Here is a 12,018-nt window from a genome sequence, read left to right as displayed (position 1 = left end):
ATCATTCGCAAAACATTTGCTTTCTAATTGATCCCTTGTATCAGCTCCTCATTCTCCCCCTGCTCCCTCCCTCGTGAACCCTTGATAATTTAGAAATTATTATTATTTTGTCATGTATAACACTGTCTGACGTCTCCCTTCACCCAATTTTCTGTTGTCTGTCCCCAGAAAAGGGGTTATATGTAGGTCCTTGTGATCAGTTCCACCTTTCTATCCTGTCTTCCCCTTACCCTCTTGGTATTGCTAATCTTATTATTGGTTTGAGGGGTTTTCCTGTGTTTCCAGTTCCTCTCTGTACCAGTGTATAACCTCTGGTCTAGCCGGATTTGTAAGGTAGAAATGGGATCATGATAGTGGAGGGGGAGGAAGCATTAAACAACTAGAAGACATTTGTATGTTTCATCGAGGCATATAACTCTTCAGATAGTTTGTGGTGTGCTATCCGTTGTCCTCTGGCCCAGCCTTGTTCCCAACTCACAGGTTGAATACAAGTATTGCCACACAAGGTTCCATTAGGAAATGTCCCCGACACAGAACTTTGTACATACCAGGGACTCCATAAATCCTTTCTAAATGAACTGAGAGGTAATTTTCTTTTTAGTGACTCCAAAAAATCTGGATTCTTCTGTCCTTATAGATAGGGAAGTCTCTGGAAAATCTAGACATTACGGCAGGGCTCATCAACCTCAGAAATTCAGATATTTGGGACTGACAGCTATTTGTAGGTAGCCCTGGTGGAGTAATTGTCTATTAATCACAAGGCCAGCAGTTCTGAACTACCAACTGCTCCATGGCGAGGCTTTCTACTCCCTTAAAGAGTTATTGTGAGGGAAACCCACAGGGCCTAGTTCTACCCTGTCTGATGGGGTTCCTATGTGTTAGAACTGACTCAATGCCATTGAGGTTGGGTTTTGAGTTCTTTGTGTTCAGTGACTGTCCTGTACATTTTTGGACATATAGCAGAATCCCTGTCCTTTATTCACTAGTCACCAGTAGCATATCTTCCCCCCAAACAATGACAATCCAAGATGTCTCTTGTTTCAGGGTACAAATGAGACCTCATCTCAAATGTTTTGTAAAGAGAACACATGTTGATGTTAGGTGTTATCCAGTTGGCTCTGAACCACATCGGCCCCATGCAGAGCAGAACGGAACACTGCCTGGTCCTGCTACAGCCTTGTAATTGTTCCTATTCTTGAGACCATTGTTGCAGCCACGATGCCAATCCATCTCCTTGAGGACCTTCCTCTTCTTCACTGGCCCTCCACTTTACCCAGCAGGATGTCTTTCTCCAGGACTGATCAGTCGTGACTGTACGTCTACCATCCTTTCCTTAAGGACCACTCTGGCCATAGACAGATCATTGTGTGCTCTTTTTTTTTGTTTGTTTGACATGTCTCTTCTTATCTGTATCCAAAGTCATACTGCACAATGAGTTGTGGGTTGGGAAAGAGGATTTATGCTTGCATTTGTCTTTAAGTGTCCACTAATTTAACAAACACAAACACAAATGCAGTAGTTGTGTCCTTTCAACAAGCCATGGTAATTTTTTGTCTTCAAACAGATGAGGAACCCAAATTCATCACACAAAATTATGATGAGGGAGGTGATTAGCATGAGGTAAAAATGGCATCTGAGGGAGCTAGATAAATAGAGGATGGAACAAATGAAACGGTCACAAATTCATGACCGATGGCAGATCTATACCTCACAGTTGTAAGTGGGACTTCAGACGCAGAATCGGGACCATGATTAGGTCACACACATTGTTATATAGAGAGGCTTATAAGATGGATCCAGGGTTCTTTGTCCAAGGCAGGTTGGATGAGACTGATGACTATTCAGCCCCATGACTGTTCTGTCCCCAGTATGGTGATGTCCATCAAGGACACATCTAGATAAGTCCTCTACGAGAGAGACTGCCCTCCCTGGGCTGCCTGGAGAAGGTGGGGTAGAGATGTTTACGTTCTTAGGCACACAGACCATTTACATCCTGGATTAATGATCAGAAAAAAGTCAGTGGAGGCTTCATCTCTTTGGGGACCCTGACAATGAATTCTGGGCCACTCCTGACATTCATAGCTTTTACCTACCAGAGTGCTCATTTTTTAAGCTCTAATACACTCTGGACACCAAAACCCCACTGACTGTTGAAAAACCACTGCCCTACCTAAATGTGAAAGGGGACCATCCTATGTAATAATGTGCTTGAAAATGAATCAAGTTTAGCAAAAGCCCCTTGAAGTCTACAAAAGGATTTATTGTGAATTCTTCCCTTTCGGGCTGTTGGAAAGGATACCTGGGTCACATGGGTCAGAAGAGTACCCGGGGTGACTGTGAAATTGGACAAGAGGGGTGCACGTGCTCTCAGTCACTGTGGACACCACATCTATAAGTAACTGCATCCGGGTGTAGGAGGCCTCACCTTCCCTACAGGAAGGTCGTCAACAAGATGGGTTGACACGTGGCTGGTGGTCTCTAACCACTGCCCGTTTTTCTGCTTAGCAACTCAAATCAAACCCTGCGACGCCACCAGGCTCCTTAAAAAGTGGACGAGAGCTGAAAGCACAAAAACAAAAGTGAAGTCTGTTGAGTTACTGGTGAACAGAGTCCAGCTTCTTGACTTCTGATGCCCATTGTTGAGGCTACTGTCTTGTGAGTACCTTCCAACTTGGGCGGGGCGAGGGTATCTTCCAGCACTCCATTAGACAATATTCTACTGTGTTCCATTGGGTTTTCAAGGGCTCACTTTTGTCAAGAGACCTGCAGACTTTTCTTCTTCAACTGTACCACTCTAGAAGCCCTGCTGAGACTGGCACACCATGAGTGACTCTGCTGGTATTTGAACTACTGGTGGTGTAGCTTCCAACATGACCCCAGTACACAGCCTCCACAATGTGGTAAACCGATCGATGAGTGGTGGGTATTTACAATTAGACATCATTTCACCTGGACTGAAGAAACGGTGTCACCCAGGGGTCATGGCATTCCTTAGGACATGAAGCCAACTGGTGGCAGGGTTTGTTGACCCCTTTGTCCACTGGCAAAGAAGGTGGGAGCTGGGGTGGGAAGCTGGCATTGGAATTCTTCCAGAAAAGCCTCCCAATCTAGACCTATGCAATTCCAAGTGGCCTCATATTTTGACGTGTGAGTCAAGGACAGAATGGAGTCAAATAAATGAGATACTTTTTTTGTTGGTCTTTTAGCCATAAAGCCTTTCTGACAAAGGAGACATGCAAATTTAGTTGGTTTCCTTACCCACAGAGAGCCCAATTTTTCTTGTGCTTAGCAAGTGACCAGCCAGCTAAGAAGGGTCCCTTTCCAACCACGGAAGGGAATCCCCACTCGCTGTCACAGTCCTGAGTGGCAACAAGGACATGAACCTTCATCAAATGAAGACTCTGGGACAAGCTGGCTTGTCCTTTGAAGGCAGCTGAGTGAAAGCAAGATCCCACAGGCTCTGGAAGGCTGGCGTCTTCCTTAGAAGATTAACTTGAGGAAGACATAAAGGCTAAAATAAGGTCTTGTCTCAGGGCAAAGGTATGTGATAAGGAAATACAGTCAGGGTCTTGTGAAATTCTCCCAGAGGAGCAGGGGAACAACAATGAGGAAGTTGATAGGAGTCAAGTCATATGTTAGCCCCTGAACAAGGTATATAAGGACCTTCCAGCCTAGGTGGCATCAGACCTCTCACTCTCACCTCCTGCATCCTCTCTCTCAACTCCTCTGAGTCCTCTTGACTGACACCATGGGTTGCTGTGGTTGTGGAAGCTGTGGTGGCGGCTGTGGCGGTGGCTGCGGTGGCTGCGGTGGCTGTGGCGGCTGCGGTGGCGGCTGTGGTGGCGGCTGCGGTGGCGGCTGTGGCAGCTGCACCACCTGCAGGTGCTACCGTGTGGGCTGTTGCTCCAACTGCTGCCCCTGCTGCTGCGGCTGCTGTGGGGGCTGCTGCAGCACCCCCGTGGTCTGCTGCCGCCGCCATACCTGCCGCTGTGTCCCCTGCTGCTGCGGCTCGTGTGGCTGCGGCTGCGGGAAGGGCTGCTGCCAGCAGAAGTGCTGCCAACAGAAGTGCTGCTGCAAGAAGCAATGCTGCTGCTAGGGGGGCACCTGGCCTCTGGGTAGGGACCCCAGGTCAAGGTGCCACAGGTAAGATTTCCATTCTTCTTTACTGCCCTGAAGTAAAGGCCAGTGGCTGAGCCTGGCCTCAGGCTGAGGAGTCCAATCCATATCCCTGGGAGGGCATCGGTGAAAAGCCACCAGCCCCCACCCCGGTAGCAAGATGAGGCTGTCTACTTCCGGAACAGTGGCAGCCTTGGAAACCCAAAGCGGCAGTTCGACTCTGTACAGCCGGCCGTGATGAGTGGCAATGACCAGGCTTGGTTTCAGGTGCTCTACTTTTGGAACGCTTGTTTCTCTTCCTCCGTCTCCTGTAACATCTCTGTCCTGTGTCTCTACCCCTGCCTTGCCTTTCTGTCAACCTAAAGAATCTGTTTCCTAATAAATGGCACCAGCCGGACTTCACAGAGTTGTCAGCATCTCTTTCTTTCCTTGTTCTAACGTGTATAAGGGAAGATGCGATTTAAACCCAACAAACTAAGTAAGGCCCAGGGTTTTAGTTTGGGATACTTAGAGGGGTATACGGTCCCTCCTGGGTTTCCAGTGACCGGTGGAGATAGATGGCTTGAATCGTCTTCTGACCAAACCCAAAAGCCCTCATTGCCACGGTGTCCAGTCGGACTCATGGCGACCCTATAAGACAGGGTAGAACTGCCCTTGTGGGCTGTGGATATGAGTAGAAAGCCTTTGTAAGGAAAAATCTTAATAGGGAATTTTAACTGTTGGAAAAGAAACCCAGTGCACTGCCTCACCCTATGTACTTCCTCATTCCCATAGTGCACCCATCCCACCCTCCACCCACCTCTTCCTATACTGCACTCGAAATCCCTACCTATTCCACTTCTGGGACCTTGTTCGTGCAGGTAACGTATAAAGGCTATGCCTACCTGTGGTAATCAGACCGGGAAGAGAGTGTATTCAGACACACTCTCAACATTCACATGTCAAGGAGTCTGGGAGGCCAAGGCTCCCATGGAAGAAACCTTCACGTTCATGGGTTCGAGATGCATCCCACTCACATTCTCCTAAGTGAAAGTTATTCCCCACGATGTCCCCCCATAGTAATGCCAATTCTAAGGTTTGCAAACACATGGTCACTGACTATACACACTTGGGGTCAACTGCTTGAAGGTTATCTGCCTGAAGGTTGTCAGCCATCTAAGGTAACCAGACCCTATTGTCTGTCCCACCTTAAGTAGGACCCACCCCCAGGGGATAAGCACACTATTATCCTTGAAGAATAAGTCCATCTTTGTTCCTCTGTAGGAGAGCTCAAAGACACCTAAGGCCAAGCCAACTCAGGGGTGACCAAGGTGAGGCTAAGGTATGTATATGCAACGTTAGGTATATACCTTCCTGTGTCACATGTGTGCCCTAGGGAAATCCTTTCCTAGTGCATGTATACTCCTAGCTCATCCTCCCTGTGTTACATGTATGCCACCTCATAACCTCTGTGCACAGATCTCCTTATCCTCCGACCGAAGTCAGAAAAGGGATTCTGGGACTTTTCTTGATGGACTCTTTCTTCATCACTTTCTCTCTGTCCCCAAAATTCAACTTTTTTCCCATTTTTAAAAATCATTTTATTGGGGGGCTCATACAACTCTTATCACAATCCATACATACATCAATTATGTAAAGCACATTTGTACATTCATTTCCCTCATCATTCTCAAAACATTTGCTCTCCACTTAAGCCCTTGGCATCAGCTACTCATTTTCTGCCTCCCCCCCCCAGTTCCCCACTCTCTCATGAACCCTTGATAATTTATAAATTATTATTTTGTCATATCTTACACTGTCTGACGTGTCCCTTCACCCACTTTTCTGTTGTCCATCCGCCACGGAGGAGGTCACATGTAGATCCTTGTAATCTGTTCCCCCTTTCTACCCCACCCTCCCTCCACCCTCCCAGTATTGCTACTCTCACCACTGGTTCTGAAGGGATCATCTTTCCTGGATTCCCTGTGTTTCCAGTTCCTATTAAGTGTGCATTCAGTGTATATCCTCTGTTCTAGGCGGATTTGTAAAGTAGAATTGGGATCATGATAGTGGGGGTGGGTTGGGGGTGGCCAAGGAAGCATTTAGGAACTAGAGGAAAGTTATGTGCTTCATCCTTGCTACACTTTAAAAAATTCGCTCGATTTGGGGTGAGGATCATAGGAAATTCAACTCTGAAGACACATAAGAAGGACAGTCGAAAATTTGGTGGAGAAATTCTGTTACCTCTATATTCCTTTTCTGCCAACTCATCGAAGCCCCTCTTCTATCCATTGGGGGTCTTGGTTACCTTAGGTTGGAGTCCCTGGGAGGTGCAGAGAGCTGAAATAGTTGGACACTATGTTAGTCTGGGTAGACTAGAGAAACATCCATGGACATACATATGGGTATAAGAAAGAGATTTATATACAAGAGCAATTAAGCAATGAAAAAACATCCCAGTCCAGATCAAGTCCATAAGTCTGATATTAGTCCATATTTCCAATACCAATCTATAAAGTCCTCTTCAGACTCACAAAACACATACAATGACACTGAGTGTAGACGATCACAGGTCAGTGGGTAGAAAATCCTTGGATCCAGTGTCATTGGAAAAATCTCAGAGCTGGAAATCAGGCAACCATTAGACACCTATGAAGACTCCAAACAGAGCATGTCCACACTCAAGCCCCTGAGCCAGAAGGGAGGTACACCTGGGAGACTCAAGCTAGGCCCAGTCTCATGACATCATCCAGGTGGGCTTACCCCAGCCACTGGGCTCAACAAGTAGCTTCAAGCACACCTGCCCACAGCCAGGGGTGGGCTAGAAGAAAGGCAGGGAGCACGCTCTGGGACTTTTTCTGACCCTCTTTTACCCTGCTCCTGGTCAGTGGCAGGTTGGAGGGTGAGGGCCCACAAGTGCTACCTGTGTCCACATGTGCCCACCTATACTCAGGGCCACAGCCTCTCTGGCCCCTGCGCTCTGACCCCCTTGCTCTCTGGTCTCTGTGTCCTCTTGTTCCTTGGGCCCTGGGATTCCACCCCCCCCCTAGTTCTGAAAATGTGGGTGCTCTTTTCCATGAAGTTGCTCTTGCCCAGTTGTGAACCCTTTTGAGACAGTAAAACTTCAAACTTGTCCTGTCCTTCATAAAAACCCACTTGGATTATGTGGTAGTCACATAATCTGTTGTCAATTTGAGACTTAAGAGAGAAGGGTGGGGGCAGTTTACCTGTCAATCAGGTTGCAGCTAATGACCTATTTTGGAGATGCTAAGGAGATAAATAGCTTGTTGGAGGTGGGACACATGCTCAGTCCCTGGCAGACATTCTTGTTGACAAGTCACATGTAGATAGGGTGATGGCAGTGAGCCTCGGAGCTGGAGAAGCCACATGGAGACCCATGCTAGCGCTGGGATGCTTCCACTGCCACTGGATCCATAAGACTTTCCACCCACTGGCCTGTGATCTTCCTGCATTCGGCATCATTGCATGTGTTTCATAAGTCTGAAGAGGAATTTATAGCTTGGTATCAGACATATGGGCTAACATTGGACTTATGGACTTGATTTGGGCTGAGATATTTTCTCAATATTCAATTGCTCTTGAATATAAAACTCTTTCTTATACATATGAGTGTCTATGAATTTGTTTCTCTAGTCAACCCAGACTAACACAGATTACAAAATGGGCTTCGGCTTGAATTCTTTCAGTGTGCGAAGCCAAGAACTGAGGTATTACCCATGTGAGCAGCCTACCAACACCCCACAGAAAGGCTTCCCAAACCATCAGGCATTGCGAGCTGTATGGGACTCCATTCTACTCAGCACAGACAAGAGGACCCGGGAGTCAGAACTGACTCAATGACATCAGTTTTCTTTATATTTGAAGTTGATTTGATTAAACAAGCTCAAATTCTTGTACACTCTAATAAGGTTTAAATTTTCATTCTATCTCCAGTTCACTGTCTCTGAAATTGGATGGTGACAAGCTTCCAGTGTGGTCTTATCTAAATGAATCCATTCGTGAGTGAGCTCTTCAAGCCCTTGGCCTAGTCTAACACAAGTAAAAACACACACTTGTGCCTACTGTAGGGCAGCGCAGAACCACCCTATAAATCACTGAGACTGTAACTCTCCATCAGAGTAGAAAGCTTCACCTGTCTCCTTCAGAATGGCTGGTGGCTTCGAACTGCTGACTTTGAGGTGGGGAGCCCAAAGCAGAATAAGAATGTGAAAACCAGGTCAGGATGGGCTGTTTTTGTAACCCTTCCTCTCGGAGGCCTCTGAAGATGAACCCCTTGAACATCATTAAATCCCCTCCTGAATGCAGGCCTTAGCTGCAAGGGATTCTTCTGAGTTTGTGCTGAGCTCTGTTGACTGGCTATTTCTTGCCCAAACTATCCCAGGCGGTTGGCTCCTATAAAGACCCACCATATATACTCGAATATAAGCCAACCCGAGTATAAGCTAAGGTACCTAATTATTTCCTGGGAAACCAGAAAAAACTGATTGACTCCAGTATAAGGCTAGGGTGGGAAATACAGGATGTGAATTAACACAGAGACCAGAGTGGAGAGGCGGAGCGCAGCCACAGACACATCCTTACCAGTTCAGCTGTACGTGTAAGTGAATCACGACGGGTGCTTCTGCGAATTGGAGCCATCCATGTCATAGGACGGCTCTGATTGGTTAGATGGGAGTAAACAAACATTCAAAGCCCTGCAGTGTCAGCGGGGCTGGAGGAATGGCAATCACCTGCAAGATAACAGGCGCCAGTTACCTCAGGGGGTCCCAGGAAGATGTTACACCTCGCCAGGGTACCACTGACCTGTGTATAAGCTGAACTCCAGTTTTTCAGTACATTTTTTTGTGCTGAAAAACTCGGCTTATACACGAGTATATATGGTAAGTTGTTTTCAGGATGACAAAGGGCATAAATAAGAGAAAGGGCCAATCTTCAGTAAGGTAACTGAGATAGTTAGTTTATTGTGCCAGCCTGGCCGATAAACACATGTGGGATTAATTGAAGGGCAGAGAGATAAATGGCTCGGCCTTTCTTGTCTCTCGCTCTTTGATCACCGGAGCAGTGTGTGGCTGCCTTGCTTGATCTGTGTCTCAATTTGTAAGCTACACTAACTGTGGGATGCCTAACCTGTGGACTGTGTCACTGTAATTTGAGGTCCCTTTAAGACTTGACTTGCCAGAGAATTAGAATGTACATCTCTGGAGCTGGGGACTGACAGTTGGTGACCTGGCTGACGGTTGGTGACCTGCCTTGCTGTTTGCTGCATGTGCTGGGCTAGCCTAGCTCTCTCTACAGAGGACAGACTACCTGGTGGCCCTCAAGACTTGAAGGACTGCCAGTGCCTCACAATTCTCTCACGGGAGTGAGTTGCACTGAGCCATTTGTACTGCTTTATAATTTAACAGTTCATTTCTTGTGTTCTATATCTATCTATCTATCTGTATATAATTTAACAGTTCATTTCTTGTGTTGTATATCTATCTTTATATATATATATATAATTATTAGCAATCTGGTTTTGTCTCTCTGGAGAACCCTGTCTAACACAGTAACTCATGATCAGTCAGCAAAGCTCTGACACGCCACTAACAGGTTAATCAGTAGAAAGGAGAGCAGCAGAGTGGGGTGGGGGCATGGGGTGGGGCTGAGGGCACTGATTTACTGGAGCATACCTAGGCAATCTGGTTTAAGTCCCAGAGTGCTCCCCCCTCCCCCCTTCCCGGCCCCAAAGTCTCTTCCCCTCTCTCCCACTGAGCAGCCCTTGCACCAGTTAGAGGTTACCTAGAGAGGTGGATTTCCATTCTTGGGCGGCTGCCTAGCGGAGTCCCAGGGATCCCCTTTCAAACACACCCTGCTGAGGGCACATGGCAGGTTAATCGCCAGAAAGAACTCATTGGGGCTTCCATGATTCGTCCTAAAACCAAGTGTTTAGAGTTCAAGTTCAAATACAGAAGGTGACCCAGGATGAGTAAACAAGGAAGGAACTGCTTGTCCTCGGGGAGCATGTGGTTGAAAGTAGACTAACTAGTATGAGCTGACTAACTAGCAAGTCCTTAATGATGTACCAAAAATATCTTCAAACTATTTATCAAAAATAGCTGAAGAACTTACTTTAGCCATTGCTGTGGTTGTGGGTAGTGATACGTGCCTTTGAGCCATTTCCAACTCACAGGGACTCTGTGAAGAGAACATGCCTAGTCTGGTGCCACCCTCACAGGCATATCTCAACCATACCTATATATTGCTAGTTCCTGATACTTTAATGTTGAAGTCGGACAAAGCTTCCAACTCGAGCATGTTATAACTGCCTGATTGCTCTGAGCTAGCCCAATGCAGGTGTAGATGTATTCTCTTGTAGGGGGAAAGGACCCCAAAGTGAAGTATAATTTATAGAGACCCTGTTATGACACGGGACAAAGACAAATCTTCTGGATGAGGGAGAGGATTAGTATGGGGCCATGATGGCACACATGGATTGGCTGATGAGAGAGCAGAGGGAACTGTCACGAAATCACCATTGGCAACAGATCAACTCATCACAGTTTCAGGTTGATCTAGAGCAGCAGTTCTCAACCTGAGGGTCACAACTCCTTTGGGGGTCAAACAGCATTTTAACAACGGTCACCCAATTCATAACAGTAGCAAACTTATAGTGATGAAGTAGCAACGAAGATAATTTTGTGGTTGGGGGTCACCACAACATGAGAAACTGTATTAAGGGTCATGCATGGCATGAGGAAGGTTGAGAACCACTGGTCTAGAAACTCTGGAAAGGGACTTCGATTAAGATAAATCCACCATTGAAGATTGCAGATTAGAAAAGCTTACAAGATTGGTCCTGGGCACTCTAACCAAGGCACTGAGGGTATGACTCATGACTATGCCACCATCACCCCAATTTCCACCCAGGGTACACCCAGGCAAGTCCCTGAAGGCGAGGCTGCCCTTCCTCGGGGTGGTTACGGGAGTGGTCGTAATCCACTTTCAGACACGCTCTCTGCCCTAGGTTAAAGCTTTTTCTCCATTGTCCGTCAATAGTCAGAAAGAACATTCAGACTGAATCTATTTGGTGAGTGACTCAATAGTGGATTTAGGGCTGACTCCCACTGTAAATGGAAGCCTTCTGCAAACACAGTGCTCAGAATGTAAGCTGGAATACAATTCTCCCATAACCGCGTTCTGCTGTATGTAAGCAGGCACCCCAATGTTGGCCTAAACAACGACCCATTCCACTCCTCCTCCTGATTTACTCACCACTCGTAATGACTACATACTTGCCAAGACTAGATATTTCATTTAAGTGGAACTATAATTTTATAGGAACACTACATTTAATCACTTTTACAAAGATGTGCATGATACAGCCAGGCACGGCGTCTAGTTACAGCGACTACTCATTCATTCAGACTCATTGCCAACGAGGCAATGCCAAGTATGGTAACTCTAAGAGATAGAGTAGACTTTAACTGGAGACTGTTGAGTCCTGGTGGCATAGTGGTTATGCAATGGGCTGCTAAGCATAAGGTCAGCAGTTGAAAACCACCAACACCTCTGTGGAAGAAATAGGAGACTTTCTTCTTCCATAAAGAGTTACAGAGGGGATGGGAGTTGGGGGAAACACAAAATTTTCTGTGTTTGTAGGAAATGGAAAATAAATACAATAAATCAGTATAGTCTGTTTTCGGCTCAGAAATTCCATTGCTAGGTGTGCATGCCTAAGACACATTTCTGAACACTTACCCCAGAGAGCGTGTTCAAGGATGTTCACTGCAGCCTTGTCCAAAATAGTAAAAATCTACAAACAACCCAAATGTCTCTTCCCTGGGAAGGAGATAAACCCATGAATTATAGTTCATAAAAATGGAGGCATAGACATGCAAGAAAATGGCAGTCCAAGTGAAT

At 46.5% G+C, this 12,018-nt stretch overlaps 1 non-coding gene across 1 annotated transcript; it reads right to left on the bottom strand.

Moving 5' to 3' along the window:
- Positions 1-1,392: 1,392 nt before the first annotated feature.
- On the bottom strand, positions 1,393-1,515 carry LOC142425278 (small nucleolar RNA SNORA40). Its single transcript, XR_012779626.1, has one exon. It is a non-coding gene; the product is annotated as a small nucleolar RNA SNORA40 (small nucleolar RNA).
- Positions 1,516-12,018: the final 10,503 nt, after the last annotated feature.

The sequence above is a fragment of the Tenrec ecaudatus genome, chromosome 13, assembly GCF_050624435.1.
Source record: "Tenrec ecaudatus isolate mTenEca1 chromosome 13, mTenEca1.hap1, whole genome shotgun sequence".
Classification (NCBI taxonomy): Eukaryota; Metazoa; Chordata; class Mammalia; order Afrosoricida; family Tenrecidae; genus Tenrec; species Tenrec ecaudatus.
The sequence above is the reverse complement of the archived record's forward strand: the minus strand, read 5'-3'. Positions and strand labels throughout refer to the sequence as shown.